The 24571-nt window shown below is 40.6% G+C and overlaps 1 protein-coding gene across 1 annotated transcript in view; it reads right to left on the reverse strand.

The window, feature by feature from the left end:
• The window catches only part of ptprn2 (protein tyrosine phosphatase receptor type N2), a 620616-nt gene that overhangs the window by 196419 nt on the left and 399626 nt on the right, over positions 1-24571 (reverse strand). The gene's annotated exons all lie outside the window — the stretch shown is intronic.

The following is a 24571-nucleotide window of genomic DNA, read 5'->3' on the forward strand; positions in this document are numbered from 1 at the left end:
GTGACCAGGTTGGGGAGGCAAATAGGGTGACTCCCAAAGAATCCATGTGAGTTGACCTGGATGGATATAACTGCATCTCCAGGCCTCTTTGCAAGTACAGAGCCTTATGATTTTGGGCCGAAGGACTTGAAAGTCGAAGGTGCCAATCACTATCTAATAGACAATCCTGCTTACCTAATAATTACACCAGTGATCCCCAACCAGTGGCTCAGGGGCAACATGTTGCTCCCCAAGACCTTGGATGTTGCTCCCAGTGGCCACAAAGTAGGGTCTCATTTTTGAATTTCTGGTTTGGAGGAAAGCTTTAGTTGCATAAAACCCAGAGTAAAGCCAAACAGAGCCTTCTATAGGCTGCCAGTCCACATAGGGGCTACCAAATAGCCAATTACAGCTCTAAAGCCCCCCAGGAACTTTTTCATGCTTGTGCTGCTTCCCAACACTTTTTCCATTTTAATGTGGCTCACAGGTATAAAAGGTTGGGGATCCCTGAATTACACTAACTGAGAAAAGCTTGTACCTCCAGCACAAAGCTGCACATATATCTACCATTTCTAATATGATATATGTCATTTGTACTTTATGTACCTTTTTACCCCTCATTATTGCACCTCTGCAACTAGTCCCTCTTTGCCCTACCCTATAACTGTCCCTGACTTCCAGATGTTTGTACAGCGGCCTGGCTGGAGGCATCGGGGTACATACTAAATAAATACAGTATTTTCTTAGGAAGGAACAAAGAACCCTAAGGAATCATTGAGCCTTCAGCCATGTTTTCTCTAAGCTTAAAACAAAATAAAGAGGTGAAGGGGAATGACAGAGCCTGTGCGTGCTGCTGAGCTGGAATGGAAAGTTTCCTTCTCTGACCCAAGGTGCTGAAGGTCGTGCACGGTGGATTTATATTCTGTACAACTTCTCTGCTAACCTTTCCTCCCATGGCTCACTCAGGATGGCTGAAATCTTCTTATAAGCAACATCTAGCCAGAGGGCCTTCACTTGGACAGCAAAGCCTTAAGGGCTCTAACACCAGCTTTGGATTATGCGCTGCACAACAACACTCCATGGACAAACAGACATCTCGGCAAGTAATCGTCTCTCCAAAAACCCAAAAGCCAATCACATTTGTGGCAAAATATACAATTAAAGGGGATTTGTCATGGGCTAATGTGTATTTGTAATCTTTTTTCTTTTGAGACTGTGGAGGTTAAAATGTCATTATTACATAAAGCTTAGAAGGTGCACAATTCCATATTGGCCCAAGTACTACAAAAATACATTTACTTCTCAATAATCTCTGTAATTTCTAATTAAGTGCCACATCTTATATCAACCGCTGATCTGTTACTATGAAGTAATATAGTTTTCCTTTGTTACTTACTCGGCTGTCCATATATGCCCAGATTTGTCAAGCACTTTTGAGTATAATGCTGACTGGCTGGGCATTACCATACACATATTAGCACTATCTCCGGCAATAACATTGCTTCACATAAATCTTTTACCGTGTCAGGTCTGAGTTATTGGTACAAATTGATGGGAACCTTATGCACACATGGTCACCAGTTCTGTTTCCTTCTTGCAATCTGCATCCGTTGACTGGGTTCTGCCTTCCTGCCTTTGTGGGCAGGCCTCTTCAATGATTCGTCTACCATTATCTGTCAGCCCTCTGGCATGTCTTCTCAGCCCTCCTCACCTTAATGCTCTCTGCAACATTAACCCTAAGCCTAAACATGTAACCTTAGGGTTATAGTTAGGGTATGAGTTATGGGTTAGTATGGGTGATGCAGAAAGGCTAAGAGAGGATGGAGGAAGAACATGGAGGAGGACTGAAACAGTAAAGGACAGAGAATACAGGAGGCCCAACCACAGAGATAGGTGAGCATAGCCTTGAGTATAAGGCTAATGCCAGACAAGGCGTAGGGCAGATATTTTCGGCAAGTGGAAAAGCGCTTGCCGAAAATACCGCCCTATGCCTCCTACATGTTCCTTGACCCCGAATGAATAGAATCGGCTCGGGTGCAGCCACATGTAGCCGAAATACGCATAAAAACGCGAGACTTTCAAACTCTCATGTGCCTGCACCCGAGCGTATTCTATTCATTCAGGTGCAGGCACAAGTAGCAGGCGTAGGGCAGAATTTTCGGGTGGTGAGCAACATGTTGCCCCCGAGCCACTGGTTGGGGATCACTGCCATGGAGCATGTGTGTCACCTTGTCCAGCCTACAGTGTCGGACTGGCCCCCCAGGATACCAGGAAAACTCCCGGTGGGCCCAGGTGTCAGTGGGCCCTCCTGCTCCTGACCATTTGGCCTGCTTCATGGTCATTCCCTATTTCTGAATAGGAATAAACAGGAGAAATAGATGGAAGAATAGATGCTAGCATGTAAATAAAAGAGACTAGTAAAATAAAGAGGTTGGTTGAGGAAAGGTTGGATAGTGGGCCTATGGTCTAAGGTTTTCTGGTGGGCCCCTGAGGTCCCAGTCCGACACTGCCAGCCTATCTGCTAGTCTTATCAGTTCATAATCAGTTAGCCAAAACTGAAAATTTCCTCTGCTGATATTGACCTAAATGCCCAGCTCAAAGGAACTAAATAGCTGATACAACAGCATTTGTACTATATCTAAACCCTGGTTATTAGAAGGGAATTCGTACCCCATGTTAGACCAAGTCAGACTGACCAGAACTTTTATTTCCAATGAGTTTTATAAATTTTTTCCATAGAGCTAAGAAGGGTTATGGCCTATCAGGACAGGAGGCATTGCAGCATTGCCATTCCCTAGTGCTCAGTAATTTAAAACTCAATATCCAGTGTAAATATAAACCACTTCCTCAGACTCTGGATATAGAACTAACTATACAACATTAAAAGTGATTTTATTTTTTTTATTTCATTTTTATAATGTTCCAAGGCCTAGTAGTGAAAGGGTCGGAGATTTTGCTCTGAAAAATGTCACGGCAGATATCTACAACCCATTCTCCAGCAGAAAACATAGCATGAATAATTTAGATCAAAAATTATTGTGAAACAACCTCAACTATTGATTTTTATTCCCTGTATTAATCCCTGTGTTGTAATTATATAAATCGCTGACGCGGGTGTTCTCTGGTCTGAAACGCCTTCACAAACAATAACATTTTTTTTTGTTGATCCAGTATATGTGCTACGAAATAAATTTGCAATGATAGGTTGGAAATGTTTGTTTAATTGAACAGCTGCTCTAATCAAACTGCTTGGCTACTGTGTTCATCTGTGATCTAAAAAATAGATGGAAGTGCACGGTATCCAATCAGGGTGCATCTATGGAGATGGATTTCATACCAACTGGAAAGGCCATTAGGGCAACAGAGTAACTGTCATGGGACCTCCTGTTTACTGGACCATAAGGTTTTCTAGACCTCTACTATAGCCCTTTGTTTTCATCTATTAAATGACAAATGGAGGAAAGAAGAATAATGGGATCTGGTCTGTTGGGCCATTTCAGATCCAAGAGTATTCCACTGTATTAAAGAAGTCAAAAGGGATTCTGGGAACAAATTCTGGGAAAAGTCCCATTTACATGGGTTTATCCTATAGGCTAAAGCTCACCCACTGGGTTTTAAAGCAGAAGCCAGGGTAATAGCTGATCAGATTCCCAACTACAGACCGGTTTCGCCCTTCTTGGGGCTCATCAGTGTAGTGCAGGGTTTTCTGATCAGCTTGGGTAGAGCCAGGAGTTTGTTCCCAGAATCCCTTTTGACTTATTTGCATACGTATGAAGCGGTCTCCTCAACCCTTTTGACATGACTGTATTAAAGAGACATTCTGAATAATGATTTGTTCGGGGGAGTAGAAATTCTAGACCAGGGGTGGGCAAACTTTTTGGCTCAGGGCCACATTGAATTACAGCCGGGCCGGGCCAGCGTTAGGCCATTTCCACTGGTCAGTCCCCAGATGCCAAGTCTCGCGTGATGAGACTTGTGGAGTCGGTGGGCTGGATTAAAAAGACCAACAGGCCGGACGTGGCCCGCAGGCTATAGTTTAGAATCTAGACAAAAGTTTAGAGTACTGTAGGTCTCAGCAGAGACCAAGCAGGGATATTGTTTCTTCTTCTGATTTGCCATCTTTTAGCCACCCGATCCCATTTCCCCATTGGTAATTTATATGGAATTATGGGAACTGCACTATACTAACACGCCATTGACCCCAATTACTATTGACATTCCGTCACCTAGTAACTGTCTGTGCACAATGGGTTAACACATAACTGCACACTGCCAAAGAGCAAACAGACACTATTTAAATTCTGAGGTGTCAGCGCTTCAGAAGGATGGTGCAGCTCTGCCGGGAGTGGTGAGATGGAACGTTAATGCTAAGTACTGTGCACAATTACTATCAGCGATATCTTGTATTTACATATAGATCTGTGGGCTTTTTACACAGCAGGAGAACTGTTATAGTTTGCCCGTAATTTATATTACAGATATGCGGGCCTTTTACACAGCGACTGTTATAGCATGCCCGCGGGTGATATGTATGAACTTGCCCACACTCTAAATGGCATGTACCAACTAAATGAACTGCTAGTTCTTGATCAGCATCTTCTATTGGTTATGGAGTTATGGAGTTATGGTTATGGAGAACATTTTATTAACTACATCCTATGTTAGTACCTCCGGATTTAGTTTATTCATGTGTATATACCAGGGAACACCAACCTTTTTTTACTCATGAGCAACAATTAGATGTAAAAAAACATGAAAAACATTCTTTGGGGTTACCAAATAAGGGCTGTGATTGGCTATTTGGTAGGCCCATGTGGACCTCTGGCCTGCAGGAGGCTCTGCTTGGAGTAAAACTGTGTCTCTGTGTTTCTATAACTTGCCTCCATGCCAGAAATGTAAAAATTGCACCTACGTTGGGGCCACTGGGAGGAACATTAAAGATGGTGGTGAGAAACATCAAAGATGGCGGTGAGGAACATCAAAGATGGTGGTGATGAACATCAAAGATGGAGGTGAGGAACATCAAAGATGGTGGTGAGGAACATCAAAGATGGAGGTGAGGAACATCAAAGATGGTGGTGAGGAACATCAAAGATGGAGGTAAGGAACATCAAAGATAGAGGTGAGGAACATCAAAGATGGAGGTAAGGAACATCAAAGATGGAGGTGAGGAACATCAAAGATGGAGGTAAGGAACATCAAAGATAGAGGTGAGGAACATCAAAGATGGTGGTGAGGAACATCAAAGATGGAGGTAAGGAACATCAAAGATGGAGGTAAGGAACATCAAAGATGGAGGTGAGGAACATCAAAGATGGTGGTGAGGAACATCAAAGATGGAGGTGAGGAACATCAAAGATGGTGGTGAGGAACATGTTGCTCCTGAGCCTCTGGCTGGGGATCACTGATATACATTATATCACCTTGTAAATGTTTCAAGTTTCAAGTTTATTGTCATATACAAATAACAATGAAGCATCATTACTGTAATGAAATTTTTTTTGACCCGTGTGTGGTTTAATGAGGTTTTATGTAACTTGCACTTTAGGGGGAGGGGCTTGTGGTGTACCCACCAGTTGCAATTAAAGCCCTGATATGGGTGCCATGAGTGCACTGTTTTGAGATGGGTCTGTTTCCTTTTTGGTAGTGCCCCTTTCCCAACTGCCCTAAAAGTAACTGAGCAAGGTACGTGTGTTGCTATAAATACATATCCCTTAAATAAATAGGACATGGGAAAAAATGTTTATATAATAATACATATAATACATAAATATTTTTTAGGAAAAGTATTTTAAAGAAAACTTTTTCCTTCCATTGTAGTAACATTTTATTCTTGGTTAACGACCCTTAGTCACACACACTGTACATGCTAACCTGGGCAATACATTCTTGGAACAAATATGCCACTTTATATAATATTGATGAGTTATTGGAAGCAAGCCCTAAGGCCAATCTACACATTGTACCGGTTTGTAGGTCAGTTCTAGCGCTGGATGTCACTTGTCCATCTAGTGTCACTGGGTTCATTATGTGCTACAAATCAAAAACATCAGGTATTTCTAGAGAATTCAGAAACATTTTGTTTCCTTGTGAATCACAAAGTTGGGGAACTTTTAATTTGCTTGGAGAGTTTGAAGAACTTTTAATTTTGTGGTAGAAATTAGACTTAATGGGAGTAGGAAGAGAATCCTGGAGGTTTGGTTCCCAAGGACCCCAAACATTTTTAGTTGCCCAAAAAAGACTGATTTTTCATTTGTTCAGCATTTATTCTACTAATTTATCATCTTCGTTTACTGAAGCATGAACAGTGTTTCTTTCAATGTGTTATTATTATAATAAATATGTATTTATATAGGCCCAATAAATGCCCCAATGCCATAGATGGGTGTACATAATAAACATACAGCTTATACACCGATATCAACCATTGCAGGAGCTGAAGACCCTAATCCCTTGGTGTTTGTTTGTGAATAAATACAAATAAAATAGAGATTTCCCTATATACAGTAACTGAAAGACCAGTTTAGATCAGAAGAGACCCTGTCATTGTGTGAGGAGCAATGAATTCCCATGAACTTGGGTGGAACGCCACTCTCACAACTATACCTACCCAAGGTCTTCAGTGACGTCAAATGAAGAGAGATTATCTGCTGAATTTCCTAATCATTTACTGTGGGTGGGGCCAATAATATTTATCAACCTTTCCCTTATATAGATTACATAGGTCCCACAGGTGAGGGAAGAAGCTCATCTGCAGTGAATACCAAAAACAAACCCCTCTTTTTATTGCCGAAAAATTTGCAAATTGTTCAAAAGGTTCGTGAAATGGCAAAAAATTCGCGAAACAGTGAAAATGGTGCACGTCATCTGCAACAATTCTTTTGACACGGGGGCGACAATTTTTGGACACGCAGTGAATTTTTCCTCTGCAAATTTGTGAATCCATGCCTGGCCAAACAATTCACCCATCACTAATTGCCACACCACTGGGCATTAGTAAGAAAAGGGCCAGTGTATACAAAGCTACTTAACAGTTATACCTTTAACTCAGTTGTCCCCAACCTTTTTTACCTATGAGCCACATTCAAATGTAAAAAGAGTTAGGGAGCAACACAAGCATACAAAATGTACCTTGGGGTACCAAGTAAGGGCTGGTACCTGTTTTTTATTCAACCAAAACTTGCCCCCAAGTCAGGAATTCAATAATAACTCCCTGGTTTGGGGGCACTGAGAGCAACACCCAAGGGGTTGGGGAGCAACATGTTGCCCCTGAGCCACTGGTTGGGGATCACTGGTTTAACTCATGCAATTAAGTGTTACCAAACCTCCCCACCATACTTATCTAATCCCTGAACACTTATTTTATTTAAATGTTTGTTTCTCTTTGAGGTTCATCAGTCCTTGGGGTGATACCAGCATTAAGTTTAGTTATTGCACTAGTCTAATCTTATAAAAGGAGCCTTCTGCTGTCATTTTGGTTTTTTTTTACATTTCTTCCAGTTCTAATTTGAGTTTTATTTAATAGAATCAATATTTTTAATATATTTTTCTCTTGTTTTACTTATCAGCACTAGTGCTGACAGCTGTAAATGAATATATTATGGGGCGCTGACACCTTTTGCAGAGACTGGCTCAATGCATTTTCTGGGTGGAGGGGGGGACACACAAAGCCTAAAGGCAAATTAAGGGAAGATTTCTGAATGTTTATTTGCTGTCTTGGTTATATCTACAGTTATAGCATGACTCTTTCTAGAATATTTTTTTTTTTTTTTTTTTATTTCCTGCTACACTTGCCTTTGTGTACCATAATTCCTCACCATGTCATTGGCTGTTGTAGGGACACTGGAAAGGAACGGACCATCTAATTGGTTTTCAGAGTAGGTCTCCCCGGAACCTTCACAGCCTGAGGGTGCAACAGGTAATTGTGTTTCAGACAACTAGGAATGTGGTATGTAAAGCATAGGGTATCAAAAAAGGGCATTTTTTATAGGGATTTATTTAATAAATGGTAAAAATACAGAAAACTCTACACCAATGAAAAGATAGCTAAGGAGGTCCCCTCTGGTAACAGCAGGCCGGACTAGCAATCTGTGGGTGCTGGCTGTGGGCTGCTGGGGGGCTGTTTGGGCCTCTATATACTGAAATGCCAGGGCCTATATTGAATCCCAGTCCAGACCTGGTGAACTGTACTCTATTTACACTATTTAATATATATGCCTTATATGAAGAAAAAAGAAATCACCTATATGACTGAAGGATGGAAGTAGGAAGGGTTATTATTGCTGACTTCTTAGTGATTTATTATTAAAGATTTTGGCTTAGGAATGTGTATTTATATTTAGTCTATGAGATCTCTAGCTTTAGGTCCCCCTTTTCTATAACTATGACCCCACATGCCTAGGACTTGGATTATAAAATAATGCTTCCAATCTTTCTATATTCACTGACTTGACCTGCCCATCCCCAGCTTACGCCACCTAATGTGATGAAATGCGAGGGCCTTTATCCACGTCCTTGTTGGAAATGGACCTGCCAATTGCAAAAGTCATTATAATTCACATATGCAAAGCTATGAAAGAAGGCCTGCAGTAATTGAGCTATACAGAGAAGAGACCTGCTCTGGGCACGTTCTGAATTTGTGTGCAAATTCACAGGCACAATTAATAAGGCTTGGGATTATGGCTGGCCACATTATCAAAGGAATTGGTTTGATCTGAACCTGCCATTCATGCTTATCCCATATTAGCCGCCTCGCTCTGTATATCAGATACAAGCAAAGCTACACATTCTTAACTGCTAGAATTCTGTACGGAAGCAAAGGTTTCGATAAAATCATATAAGTTTCTGATTTATTATCTAAATGAAATATATAGCCTAAAGACTACTGGCTTCTGTTTGTATCAGAGGTTAGTATCATATTGTAGTTACTGTATTCAGGGGTGTATTTAGGTTGGGTGCTGCCCTAGGCACAAAACCTAAATACGCCCCTTCAACCTGCCCTTGACTCCTGTTCTATAGAGCAACCCCCAGTTCCTTCATCAGATTTTCTATAATCCACGGCACAGGCTGGGGGCATTTTTTTTTCTTTTTAAATTCAAAAAATATATATTTTAGGTATCTGAGGGCCACCCCCCCCCCCCCCCCCCAAGACCAGCCACCCTAGGCACAGGTACTCAGTTGCCTTATTATAAATACGTCCCTGACTGTATTTTTTTTTTAGCTTTTGGCACTTTTTCAAAATACCCACTCACTAGAAATAGGAGATATGGAGAAATAGCTTGGGAATCACCCCAAAAAGAACTGAAACCTAATTATGAGGTAAGGTAGGCCTATGCCAAATGTTGGCCCAAAGATGGGCCTGGATGCAAAAAAATCAAAAACCAATTATAGTATAAACAAAGAAACTAAAACAATAGACTGAAATACAACACACATTGTAAGGGCTCATTTACAAACACTGGGCAAATATGCACCTGGGCAGTAACCCATAGCAACCAAGCTGTGATTAGATTTTTCCAGCCTGCCGCAGGTAGAACAATGAAAGCAAACTTGTGATTGGTTGCCAGGGGTAATTGCCCAGGTGCAAAATTGCCCAGTGTTTATAAATAACCAGTAACGTCCATGTTCCCCATCACTGTGCCTCTTGTAAATACCACACAAGTTTTTTTTCTGAGGTTGGTTGACCAGAAGAGGCGCAGTGTTGGAGAACACGGACATGCTAAGAAAGTGGTTTTACTTATTACATGTGGCAAGTGTGTGACATCACATCTGGCATAAAAATCAAAATAAATAGAGGCCAGGGACCCGGGTTCAGGGCCCAAATATAAGACGTATTCTGCAAGTGTCTGGCTGTGTTTTAAATTGCTTTCCTGATCTGATCAACTGGTTTCTGACTTTGCTATCCTATTCTGACTATCCGCCAGCCTCAACCTGTGCCTGTGAGACTCTCGTTAACATTTTTGAACCCGCACTTTGAACTATTCATCTGTCTGAGCTCAAGCTCCCTCCTTGGTCCTGCCTACAATCCCGGCAAGAGCTGAGCAGGCCATAACATTGAAGTGATATGGTGAGATATGGAAAGTCATCTGAGCCAAATGTTTGCTCTATCTGTATTTGAAAACATTGTAACAAACTCTGCTAAAGTTCTAGAAAAAGGGTTTCCCCAAATTAACTGGTCTTCAGGATGGGATTTTAGCAATATATAGAACAGCAAATATCACCCAAACCCAGACCAGAAGAAAAACGTTAAAATGTGATAAAGAAGCAAAAACTCTTGAACCTTGTTAAACTTCACTAAAACTTGTGCTGCCTATGTCTTCTGTGCAGTTATTGTCTTTAGGGCACCAACTGACTCTACCATCACCTAGTCAGCCTGGAAGATCCATAGAGGAGAGGCTTTAACTCTGTACAACAGCAGATTTATTTTTATGGACTAATGAAGGTGATTGGCCAAAGTGGATTATAAACCTGGTTTGGAAAAAGGAAGGTAAGCAAAAAAATTCATATAGTTTTATTAAAAACTAGAAGAACAGCAACTAATCCAGCCCACAACAATACCTCCTTTTTGTTCTAATTTGTCAAAAAGAGAAGACTGTTCCACTGTATTGTGTTGTATTCTGAAAATATTATGGCCTGTTGTTTATCCATACACTATAAGATCCGCTCGCTTGGCAAAGTCGCCAAGCGAGCGGATCTTTACCCGATATCCCCACCTACGGGTGGGCGATATCGGGTAGCAAGTTGCTTTAAAAAAAAATAATCCGATCGTTTGACCCTGGGGCCAAACCCCAGCAGAACAAGTACCTTGGTTCCTTATGTGGCTAAAGGTCCCCATACACTATAAGATCCGCTCGCTTGGTGATGTCACCAAGTAAGCGGATCTTCACCCGATATCCCCACCTATGGGTGGGCGATATCGGGTAGCAAGTGGCTTTAAAAAAAATAATCCGACCGTTTGGCCCTGGGGCCAAACAATCGGATTACATTTGCGGCCATGGGGCAGTAGGTTCGGCCAAGTTAGAAAATCCAGTCGGATCAGGGACCGCATCGGCTCGTTGATGCGGTCCCTGATCCGACTGGATTTTCTAACTTGGCCGATCGCTATCTGGCCAATTTCAGGCCAGATATCGGTCGGCCAGGCCGCCCGTGTATGGGGGCCTTAACGCTGGCTTCCCTATAGTGTCCTGGGGCAGATTGGATACAAGTGGGTATAGTGGGTATTGGTTGGGTGCAGTGTAGTTGTACATGGGTTGTTGGTGGAATTACCTCCTGGTTGGCTTTAGTAGAGTATTCTGCTCTTTTTTCTGTATTCCTTTGTCCCCTGATAAAGAGGATTCCTTGTTGAGCAGTTAGTGGGTCTGACTGCTGGCAGAGTGAGTAAGTAGTTGAACTGGGGGCCATCAGTACAGGTCAAGAGAGACCCATGTAAACCTTTAGTTCCCTACCACACAGGTAAAAATAAACTTATAAAAGAATAAGAGGACATTTCCTATTACCCCAATACTGTGAGCTTTTGTGAACAGGGTCCTGCCTTCCCTTTTCCTATACATCTGTATTTGATGAATTTTGCCTTTCACCAGTGAAAATGCAATGCGCTTGCTAAATAAACAATAGCATAAATCTTTCCAAAATGAGGAATGTGTCCTGCCCTTGGGATTTATAAATAGTAGTTAACTCATTTACATGTTATTTTCCCCATTTCTCCAACACGGTGTTGCACACTAAGCTCCTGTCCCATAGAGATTACAATCTAATTATTGTGTCTGCAGCGCTGATGATAAAGGGACTTGCCTAAGGTCACAAGGAGCTGACACGGGAGTTCAACTGAGGCTTTCTCTGCTTTATTCAGGCTCTTAACCAGTTCACTGTTCCAGTAGCACTCGCTATATATTTAAGGAGAAATATATTCTAAGTAGGCTTTATCTTCTATTTATTTCCCTTAAGTAGACACTGAATTATGAGGGCATTTGAGTTTGTGTGTACAGAACATTCCTTTTCTTAATTATCATCATCATTCTTTTACAGTATTACAGATTTTTTTCAGAAAAGGCAACCCCAGCAGAACAAGTACCTTGGTTCCTTATGTGACTAAAGGTCCCCATACACTATAAGAGCGGATCTTCACCTGATATCCCCACCTATGGGTGGGTGATATCGGGTAGCAAGTGGCTTTAAAAAAAATAATCCAACCGTTTGGCCCTGGGGCCAAACGATCGGATTACATTTGCAGCCATGGGGCAGTCGGTTTGGGGACCGCATCAACGAGCCGAAGCGGTCCCCGATCCAACTGGATTTTCTAACCTGGCCAGGCTGCTTGTTTCTGCCCATACACGGGCCAATTAGCTGCCGAATCGGTCCAAGGGACCGATATCGGCAGCTTCTATCGGCCTGTGTATGGGTGCCTTGACCCTAGGCTACGTGACAGTCAACCCAACACTCCGCGAGTCACAGTCAAAAACACAGGAGATCACTTCTTTTCTGTGTTTTTTGCTTCTGTGCATTTACTGTACATTCATCCTTATCCTACAAAGATGCAATTATATCTTCCATTCTGCTTCCATGCTCTCTGTCTCTTGGAAGGCCATTGTTGGAGACGCTCACTTATGACGGGTAAATTCTGTATAAAGGGACACACAAAATCCCCCAGTGTCCCCTATAAAGACAACCCAAGGCAGGTTAGGATTAATGAGGGAATTTTTTCGCCAGGCATGGATTTGCAGCAAATTTCTGCATTTCGCCTTTGGCGAATTGTTTTGCGAAACTTCCATGAAAATTCGCAGTGGAAAAATTCGTTGTGCTGAATTTTTTTTTTCACATGTCAAATTGGGCAGGGTTGCGTCAAATCAGGCATGGTCACGTCAAAAAAAGGCACAGTCTCATCAAAAAGAGGTGCAGTCGCATCAAAATTGGGCGCGGTTGCGTCAAAAAGCATAGGCGACAAAAAAATAATACGCGGGCGACAAAAAATAGATGTGGCGACAAAAAATACATATTTCCTGAATTTTATGGCGAAGCGAAACAGGACAGATTCGCTCATCACTTCAGGTTAGGTAGAAGATAAAAATATATAAATATGCCTTGTATGTAAAGTGTAAAATGTATGTAAATGTGTAAAAAGTTCAATATGCCATCTTACAAAACCACAAGGGCCTGACATGGTAGTGCTGACTGGCTAAGCCCCCATATGCCCTTTGCTGTTTGCACAACTGTAACCACAGAGTACACGGAAAGTTGTAATTTAGTTTTAAGATAAGGTATGCCATTGTCTATAAAAGGCTGAGACTTTCAGGGTCTCACCTAAGGGCTCTGGCACATGGGGAGATTAGTCGCCCGCGGCAAAACTCCCTGTTCGCGGGCGACTAATCTCCCCGAGTTGCCTTCCCCCTGCCATCCCACCGGCAAACATGTAAGTTGCGAAATCGCGCCGCCGCGTCTGCCATCCCGCCGGCGACTTACATGTTCGCCAGTGGGAAGGCAACTCGGGGAGATTAGTCGCCTGCGAACAGGGAGTTTTGCCGCGGGCGACTAATCTCCCCGTGTGCCAGAGCCCTAAAGCTGTTTGTGACACTGTTCAGTTATTGTACTAAAGCATCAGTTATACAGTAATGGTTAAATGATTCCCTTTTCTCTGTAATAATAAAACAGTACCTGTACTTGATCCCACCTAAGATATAATTACCCCTTATTGGGGGCAGAACAGCCCTATTGGGTTTATTTAATGGTTAAATGATTCCCTTTTCTCTGTAATAATAAAACAGTACCTGTACTTGATCCCAACTAAGATATAATTACCCCTTATTGGGGGCAGAACAGCCCTATTGGGTTTATTTAATGGTTAAATGATTCCCTTTTCTCTGTAATAATAAAACAGTACCTGTACTTGATCCCAACTAAGATATAATTACCCCTTATTGGAGGCAGAACAGTCCTATTGGGTTTATTTAATGGTTAAATGATTCCCTTTTCTCTGTAATAATAAAACAGTACCTGTACTTGATCCCAACTAAGATATAATTACCCCTTATTGGGGCAGAACAGCCCTATTGGGTTTATTTAATGGTTAAATGATTCCCTTTTCTCTGTAATAATAAAACAGTACCTGTACTTGATCCCAACTAAGATATAATTACCCCTTATATCCGGCGTATAAGACGACCCCCCGACTTTGGCATGGATTTTTCAGGGTTAAAAAGTCGTCTTATACGCCAGAAAATACGGTATGTCTCTGTTTCTTTCTAAGAAATGATACTACTGTAGTATCCCGTAGCTGCAAATGTTTCATTCTTCCCAAGCAATTGCCGACGCTGGTATCATTCCAAAAGACGGAATTCCATGTCTCAGAGTGATATTGTTGTTGGCATCCCTAAGTATGTCCCAAGTAACATGGAAAAGACAAAGAGACACAATAAGACCTTCACTATGCTCATTTCATTGCTGGGAGACAGGCAAGACCGCAATCAATCTTGGAATTAATTCTGCCGTTTAAAATATAACCATTTGTTGTGGCAACACCGCCGACTCCTTAATCTTGATTAGTTTGTTATGTCAAACCAGTTAGTCGCGCCTCCCACTGCGAAGTGACGGGGTTGGGAGCAATGAGCGAACGGTCATAAAGACAATGGCAGCGATTGGGGGTTTTAATCTTCATATTTGTTCCCTTTGGAAAAGGAATAATCACCGCGGAATTGATATTGGGAGAAATGGCTTTCGTATGTTTATTTATTCCTTAATAACTGCCTTTAACCACCAGGCAAAGGCGTGAAGGAACCGTCTTTGAAGTCAACCCTGTAATTAAAAAAAGCTAACTAATTTCATATGTATGAGGAGTATATATAGTTACATAGTTACATAGGGTTGAAAAAAGACCAGAGTCCATCACGTTCAACCCATCCAAGTAAACCCAGCACACACAACCCACACCTACCAATCTATACACTCACATACATAAACTATAAATACAACCACTAATACTAACTGTAGATATTAGTATCACAATAGCCTTGGATATTCTGCTTGTTCAAGAACTCATCCAGGCCCCTCTTATAGGCATTAACAGAATCTGCCATTACCACATCACTAGGAAGGGCATTCCCCAACCTCACTGCCCTCCCCGTGAGGAACCCCCTACGCTGCTTCAAATGCTTCCTGCTAATCTAAAGGGGTGACCTCTGGTGAGTTGATCGTTTTTATGGGAAAAAAAATCTGCCTATAATCCCCCCTAATGTACTTGTACAGAGTAATCATGTCCCCTCGCAAGCACCTCTTTTCCAGAGAAAACAACCCCAACCCTGACAGTCTAACCTCATAGTTTAACCCTTCCATCCCCTTTACCAGTATGTACTCCACATATACACTGATCCTGCTCGGCACTCATCATCTACATCATGATGACAGTTTTATATAAAGGTGACAATATTTATTAATTCGTCTTCTATTTTCCTTCCACTTAAGCCTAACCAGTCATCTGCGCACACAATAGCTCACAGCCATAACAATTCCATTAATAATGAATCATTTCACTATTGCTCTCAAGGCTGGTGGCACATCTGCATTGTGAAGTCACCGGCCTGATGAAGGTTTCTCTGACATCCAATAATAATAAAATCAATCATGCCGTTGACCATAGAATTTGATCGGAGGAGTGTTGCAATACAACCCCACCGGTCATAAATTGTAATTAGTGCAAATATGGGCCGAGCGGTACGGCGATTTATCATGATGATTTGAAAATTCTGTTAATGCATAAATGCTTATTTTTATGGAAGCTTATCAGCAAAATAGTCAGCGGAATATGGCGTCTTCCAATTAATATGTGTAAAACGCAAGGTAAACATGGAGCCTCTTTGTAACACCCAATTAAATATTTTTGTATTTATTGCCTAAGCACATATCTTGTGGTTCATACCTACCTTCTCATGTTATATCTAATGGGCAGGGCTTTATAATATAAAGTTACATAGTAACATAGTTAATCCATCAAGTTCAACCCCTCCAAATGAACCCCAGTGAACATATATATATACATTCTTAGGGGCCAATTCATGGGAGCAATCATAAAGCAAAGCCTACGCGAGTTAAGGAACTCCCGGGGGCCCCCTACCAACCTATCTATTTAAACTATATATACCAATATCTATACTAATTGTAGATCTATCTGTAGAACCTATCTATATAAACTATATATACCTTTATCTATACTAATTGTAGATCTATCTATCTGTAGAACCTGTCTATATAAACTATATATATCTATATCTATACTAATTGTAGATCTATCTGTAGAACCTATCTATATAAACTATATATACCTTTATCTATACTAATTGTAGATCTATCTATCTGTAGAACCTGTCTATATAAACTATATATACCTTTATCTATACTAATTGTAGATCTATCTATCTGTAGAACCTATCTATATAAACTATATATACCTTTATCTATACTAATTGTAGATCTATCTATCTGTAGAACCTGTCTATATAAACTATATATACCTTTATCTATACTAATTGTAGATCTATCTATCTGTAGAACCTGTCTATATAAACTATACATACCTATATCTATACTAATTGTAGATTTTAGTATCGCAATAGCCACCATTAAAGGCATTACTAGAATCTGCCATCACAATATCCCCCAGCAGGACCTTCCCAAACTTCACAGTGAAGAACCCCCAATGCTGTTTCAAATGAAAGTCCTGTTCTTCAAATCTAAAGGGAAAAAGACCCCTCGCTATCTGTCTATAGGAGTAATCATGTCCCCTCTTTTTTTGTATATAATCTGTATGTTTAATAGTAATAATACCTGAGTATGTGACGCAAGCCTTTTATCGACATTATCTTTTTTTGTCCATAGCGACAGAGTGTTTGCAAGACTCCTTTGCCAAGACTCCTTTGCCAAGACCCCTTTGCCCTTTTGCCTGGGCCAAAGCTGGTGGCATTTTCAAAACAGGAGACACAATTAATGTCACTAAGCCGCAAACATGGAGCTCACTAAGCACAATCTCTAAAGATCTCTTTTTATTGTGCATTATCCATACAGTATGCATACATATATTCCTCCCCTGTTCGACCCATCCCATTGGAACTGCCCTACAATATACTATACCCAACTATGGAACCAGATTACTTTACCTTGATTTGACCATTACCCTTTCATGCATATAAATACCGTTTATATAGTTGGCCAGTAAACTGTCGATTCATTTTATTCTTTATTCTTTTTACTTCTTAAAAGGTGCCATTTATACAATGTAAAAATACTCATATGGAATTACAGTTATTATATTTTATAACTTTAGAGACATTTTTTCCCCCCTCTTTTTGCAGGGAACATTATAAAGTCGCCGTATTTTGTCATTTTAGAGAATTCATTCAGCGGTGTTGAAATACCTTTGAATTCCAGAGTGGTCAGAGTGAGAGGCAAGCTGATTTTTTCCCCCATAATGGGCAGTATCTTCAAACAGCACAGACTGCGGCTAAATGTCAGATTTCCATTACTAGCAGTATGGTGCCGTTTCAACAGTGCTGTTCAGAGGAAGCTTTTACATCACTATTTGCTGCAATTATGGCAGAGAGACTGTCCGTCATGTTAGAAAACAACATGTTTAGGAAATGACTGGATACTGGCGAATAAATCTGCTCTTAACGCTGACAGTGCTGACATGGACTATAGGGTTGGGCAGAACATTTTATCTGGAAGCAAGGAAATTAATGGATATGGGTCTATGACTTGTGTACTAATAAAGGGATGTACTGAGTACGCCTGAAATAACTAGGTGTAGGTATTAAGATCACTATAGAATTAGGATATTATGTTTGCCCAAAATGTCGCCCTTAATGGTAGAATAAAAGAATCTGCACATTCTACAGCCTCACTTCTATCACCACGGGGAACCACCTTCACTACTTTAAATGAATGCTCAGTTCCTTAAATCTATAGGGACAAACGCTGGTTCTTTTTCTTTTCTGTATGAAGAAAGGTCTTCTAATGTAATACACTATCCACCGTCCAGCTTTTTGCAAAACTGCTTCTGATCAATGCATAGATAGATTAAGCAGTCACATTTCACCAATATTGATGGTTACATGGACTGAGTGATGCAAGTCGGATAGACAGACAGACAGACAGATAGATAGATAGATAGATAGATAGATAGATAGACAGATAGATGATATATAGATAGATAGATGATAGATAGATAGATATATGATAGGTAGATAGATAGATAGATAGATAGATAGATAGATAGATGATAGATAGATGATAGATAGATAGATAGATAGATAGATAGATAGATAGATGATAGATAGATAGATAGATAGATGATAGATAGATAGATAGATAGATAGATAGATATATGATAAGTAGATAGATAGATAGATGATAGATAGATAGATGATAGATAGATAGATAGATAGATAGATAGATAGATAGATAGATAGATAGGCTTATTATCAAGTTAGGTTTACTGAACCCTTCTTTAAATAGATGTTCTGTTCCCATGGGGGCCAAATCAGCCATGTGCTTGGACTTGGATTTCTTACTACTGAGTGCTATTCTGATACCTACTGGGAGCTGCTATCTTGCCCCCTTCCCATTGTTCTGCTGATCGGCTGCTGGGGGGGGGGGATATCAGTCCAACTTGCAGCGCAGCAGTAAAGGGTGACTGCGTCTGAGCTTTCAAAAGGAGCCAGCACTACACATTAGAACTGCTTTCAGCTAACCTATTGTTTCTCCTACTCCCATGTAACTGGAGGAGTCCCAAGCCGGACTTGGATTTCTTACTATTGAGTGCTATTCTGATACCTACTGGGAGCTGCCATCTTGCTCCCTTCCCATTGTTCTGCTGATCGGCTGCTGGGGGGGGGGGGATATCACTGATAACTGATGGGTTTTGAAAAAAAAACATGTTTTCCCATGACTGTGTTCCTATAAGATATGAAAGGTGGTTTCTCATAAGTCAGTCTGTGTGACCTCCCCATTACTGAAGGTTAAGATTATGTGCAGCCAAGTGTGGAGCAGCTGGGGACACGGTTGCACCATCAGCATTAAATGTTAATGGTGCGCTGAAATGTATGTATATTGTATGTAAATTACATGCCAAAATCTGCTAAATACTCTCATTTTTAAAAAAGATTGTATTGAGCAAAGAAAACTCTACACTACAATAAGATTCTGAATGAGTTAGAAACCCACTCAACTCACAGTGACAGTTTATTAGAAATAATCTGGCAAATAATTCTTATGATGTATAAGTAATGTAACAACTGTGACATAAACATGAGTAACAGGACCTTTCCATAGAGCAGTGATCCCCAACCAGTGGCTCAGGGGCAACATGTTGCTCCCCAAACCCTTGGCTGTTGCTCCCAGTGGCCTCAAAGCAGGTGCTTATTTTTGAATTTCTGCCTTGGAGACAAGTGTTGGTTGAATAAAAACCCAGTATAATGCCAAACAGAGCCTTCTGTAGGCTGCCAGTCCACATAGGGGCTACCGAATAGCCAATTATAGATCTTATTGGCACCACCAGGAACCTTGTTCATGCTTGTGTTGCTCCCCAACACTTTTTCCATTTGAATGTGGCTCACGTGTATAAAAGGTTGGGGATCCCTGCCATAGTCAAAATATGCAGCACTCTTTTTTTACAATGCATTTACCCCCATAGTGTTTCCCTACTTTGCAGTCATATCACACCCAGAAAAGACCTCAGACCATGTGGACAGAATGAATTTTTGGGCTATGTGACTGCATGCAATCGTTTTTACATAAATATCTATTTTATTCAATGTCAAGTGAATCAGCGATTCTTCAAGGATGGGTGAGAAACTGCAGAGAATGAGAGCAAATGTACTTTTCATTTGGGGGTTATATAATAAAAGGTGCTAAGTCGGCCTAGGTGCAGTAACCCATAGCAACCAAGCAGCAGGTAGCATTTGCTGGTCACCTGGTGAAAATCAAACATTTTATTGGATGCTATGTAAAATGCAATGTAAAAATTATGTTTTTTTAAACCATGCCCAGTGTCCATGGGTCACATAGTCGGTCAGAAGAATAGCCCTGACTTACATAAATAAGGAAATACCCATGTATTTTAGCAGACATCTCATCTCAGAAGGCCTTCTCAAAAGTAAAAACGGTTTCTGTTATGACTTTAGGTACAGCCAATATTATACAGATTTTTTTGAATGTAATCTTCCAAAGATATCTGCTGCAACTACAGATCTAGGGCTGGTTCCTTTCTTTGTGACAACCACATGCAGGCTCCACCTGAAATCCCACTGGTAGTCATTATGACAGGGATTTTTACTTTATTACTTCCTTCTGTAAAAAAAAAAAAAAACCTACAAAGAAAGATAATTGTGGAAGCTATTCTTATTGTACAACTGGGAAACTTCAAAGTTGCCTCCAAGTCTCAGGAGCTTTAGCAGTATGACAGGGTGAAGCTCTCTCAAGTCGCATAGTCTGCAGAGAGACAGCTATTAGAGCCCCTCGCTTGGTACTAATACTATTAATAAGGAGGGGAAGATTCACCCTCATTGAGATTGGACCATACTTTATCTGTTTAAGGCAGATGGGAGGGGCTACTACTTAATTACCATTTTAGGACCTTCTTCTGCAAAGCTGGTGGAACAACAATTTTCATATACATTTTGTGGCAGAATCTCATTTCTCTAATTATCTTCTCTACTGATTTCCATCTGACCTTTGGGAACAATTCCATAAACCATGCAAAAACATTAAATGGAGATAAAAAAAAGTGATCTAATTGCCAGTTTGGGGTCAGGAAGAGAATGCATTTCCCTGGTGTTCATCAAATCAGAGACTATCCTACTAGGAATTGCACTACAAACTATTCTAAGCCACTCATTTTGCTTGTGGGTCTTATATAAAGTAACCGTCATTGTATAAACCATAGGAAACAATCACCTATATAACAGCTGGTGTACAATATCCTTAATTAAGATCTGTTAAAATCATCTAGGGGAAAATAAAACTGCAAATATATGTAATTTGTTTCTGGAACCCTTTCAGATATGAGCTACACTGCTATAGTCTGACCATCTGAAAACTCAATGCACACCTCTTGTCCATTCTCAAAATGGGAGCTACTATCGTGCTCTTGAAAATGGTGGATATGTGAGCAAATCTGCCCACAAGAAGGTAAAATAGTGACCATCTCAAAAAGACCTGATTCAATGCAAAAAAAGTAAGTCAGTGAAGAAAAACTGGTTTCACCAAGTAGGGGCATTTTGATCAGCAGACTGGATGCTGTCAGGGACATCTTCAAACTGTTGGCCAGTCACTAAGTACATTTGGTTACAAAAAACAGGGCACAAAAAACGAGTTTCAGCCCTAACAAGCCTTCGTCAGGGGCACGTGCAAAAAGGTGCAGGCAAGGTGCAATACTTGCATATTGTACTAAGCGCATTTGGGTCACAAGTAGGGTTGCCACCTCTGACGGCTTTCTTAGTCGGGCAGGGGGCAGGCGTGACGTCATGGGGGGCGGGGAGGAGGCGGGGCCAATGTGGGGCAGGGAGGAGGCAGGATCTGTAGAGTTTGGGTTTCAGCATACAAGCAGATATATGGGTGGAGGGAGCAATATGGAACCAAGTAAAAGCTTGCACATCTATGTTCTTGGAACTAATAAAGTTTGGGAGTAAATTCTAGTGATGAGCAAATCTGTCCCATTTTGCATAAAAATTCTCTGAAATTTTTTTGAAAAGGAACAGTATTTTTTCGCGTGACTTTTTTCTTAAGCGCACAACTTTTTTTCTCACTCCAAATGCTTCAAAGTTAATGAGTAGTGATGAGCGAATCTGTCCTGTTTTGCTTCGCAGAGAAAAATTACAAATCTTTTCAAAGATTCGCAAAACGTCAGGAAATTCATAAAATTGTAAAAATAACACGCAACAAAAACATTTTTTGCAAGCTTTAAAAAATTGCTATGATTTTTTTTAAGCGCAACAATTTTTTTGTGTCGTGGTTAATTTTGCCGCCCGTTTCACTAAATAATCTGCCAATGGCGAAAAACAGACGTTTGCAGCAAACCATCGTCTGTGTTTTTTCTTGTTTTTTTTATGCGCGCAATTTTTTTTCTCACTTCAAATGCATTAAAGTCAATAGGTGTTTTTTTCTCAAGTTGGGTTTTTTTGTGTTTTTTCTTCAATTAACTTTATTTTAGTGAATCTGTCCCGTTTCGCTTTGCCAAAAAATCTGTGAAACTACATGGAAATTCGTGAAACGGCAAAAAATCTGCTAACCGCATTTGTCACACAACTTTTTTGTCATGCATGTCTTTTTTTGTTGCGTGTGTCTTTTTTTTATGCAACCGTGCCTATTTTGACGTGCCCGCACCCATTTTGACGCAGCCACGACTATTTTCATGCAACCCCACCTATTTTGCTGCAACTGCGCCCAATTTAATGTGACCGCAACTTTTTTTGATGCACAACAAATTTTTTTCGTGGCAAATTTCCGTGGAAGTTTCACGAAACAATTTGCCAATGGCGAAATGTGGAATTTCGCTGCGAATCCATGCCTGGCGAAAAAATTCACTCATCGTTACTCATCACTAGTGAATTCTGATACCTGTAGGTGTAATTGCAGGAACTCAAAGGCAATGGGTTAAGTTTTTACAGACATGTACAGAACCAAGTTCTTGGTGAGCTGCCAGTTATTCTTTTGGGAACTGCCGACAGCTCCCAGAAAGGAATTATCAGTTTATAATGAGAAGAACACAGTTGGTGAGAGACATTTTAAAAGCAACGCCTGACAAGTGAAAAGCTACAAGTCTAAAATATGTTGCTGCGGATTTTACATGTCCATAAACCTTTACACAAGCTGGGCACATTCCTATAGCTGAAAGACAATTAAAAAAAAAGTATATTAAAAAGCAAATGTTTTTTTGTGTTATCAAATAATACATTATTTCGATTGATATAATTGGAAATGTAAAGGTCGGGAGGCTAATAGGATAGTAATGAACTTCTGGAATGTGTGAGATGTCCTGCTAGGTGAGATATTAAGAGAGCCCAATGCTATGTATGATACACAAAACACTGTAAGGGTAAGTAAGGTTGTAGAAAATGAATCATGTTATATATTGGTCTGGGAGGGGACAAAAAGTTACTGGTACAGGTATAGGACCTATTATGTTCTGTAGAAAGCTCAGGACCTGGGGCTTTCGGGATAAGGGGGTCTTTCTATAATTTGGATCTCCTACCTTAAGTCAGGGATCCCCAACCTTGCTTACGCGTGAGCCACAGTCAAATGTAAAAAGACGTGGGGAGCAACACAAGCACCATAAAAGTTCATGGAGGAGCCAAATAAGGGCTGTGATTGGCTATTAGGCAGCCTCTATGCACACTATCATAATGGATGGAGTTCCATCAAGGCAAGTGAATGACTGAATGACAATTATATAATGAAAATATCAGTTTTAAGTTGGGGTGTAAGAATATTCAACAAGTCTCCTCCAATAGAAGGTATGGATGAATTATTACCAGCAAATGGAATCACTTATATGTAAGTAGAATCAATGAAAAGAGGTCCAAACATCAACCAAAAAGGATATTATTTTTAGCAAGTGCCCAAGTTAACCAGCAATTAAGCCTCTTACTGGACCAGATCTAGACAATGCAAAAAACCTACTGAAGTTGACACGAAGATGCTAGAAGACAACAGAATCCAGGCCCTACACAACTCATGTACTTGAGGCCTTTCCTATACCTGGAGAACTAATTTGGGAGAAGGAGTTAATTAAAGCAAAAGTATAATAAATCAAGAGGTCAGAGAAGGAAAGATTTTTTTGGAAGGTGGCTAAACCCTAGAGCAGGGATCCCCAACCTTTTTAACTCATGAACCACAATCAGATGTAAAAAGCATGAAAAAATCTCTTTGGGGATGCCCAATAAGGGCTGTGATTGGCTATTTGGTAGCCCCATGTGGTCTGCAGGAGGTTCTACTTGGAGTAAAACTGGGTCTCTGGGCTTCCAAAACTTGTCTCCAAGCCAGAAATGTAAAAATGGCACCTACTTTGGGGCCACTTGGAGCAACATCAAGGGGGGTGGTGAGTAACATGTTGCCCCTGAACCACTGGTTGGGGAACACTGGTCTAGAGAGACAACATGAAATTTGAGGGAGGAAAGCTAAATGATAATAGAAGGAAACACTACTTTACTGTGGAATAGCTTTTATAAAAAGACACAGGGGTTATACCTTACATAATTTAAAGACTTATAAAACATTGAGACATTTAATCAGCAGACTAGAGAGAGAAGATGGTCCTTTTCTGCTTCCAGTCAAGACAGTTACACTGTGACAGTTACTTTCTAGCATGCAAGTTGCACAGCAAGCCTCTGTCTGACAAGCCAAGCTATTTCCAGTAGTCTAGCACTGTGCATAATAGGCACGCGCCCTCGCCGAGAGACCGAGACACACGGAGGTTACTGTATCTGAAATTCCAATTAATCTGCAAAATATTTTTAAAAGTGATTAATTAAAGACACTCCGTGAAATACCTACTTGCTGGCAAATCCAAACACCAGAACAAATCTGTCACGAGGCATCTCCCAATTATTTAATC

This window comes from Xenopus tropicalis, chromosome 6 (genome assembly GCF_000004195.4).
Source record: "Xenopus tropicalis strain Nigerian chromosome 6, UCB_Xtro_10.0, whole genome shotgun sequence".
NCBI classification, from domain to species: domain Eukaryota; kingdom Metazoa; phylum Chordata; class Amphibia; order Anura; family Pipidae; genus Xenopus; species Xenopus tropicalis.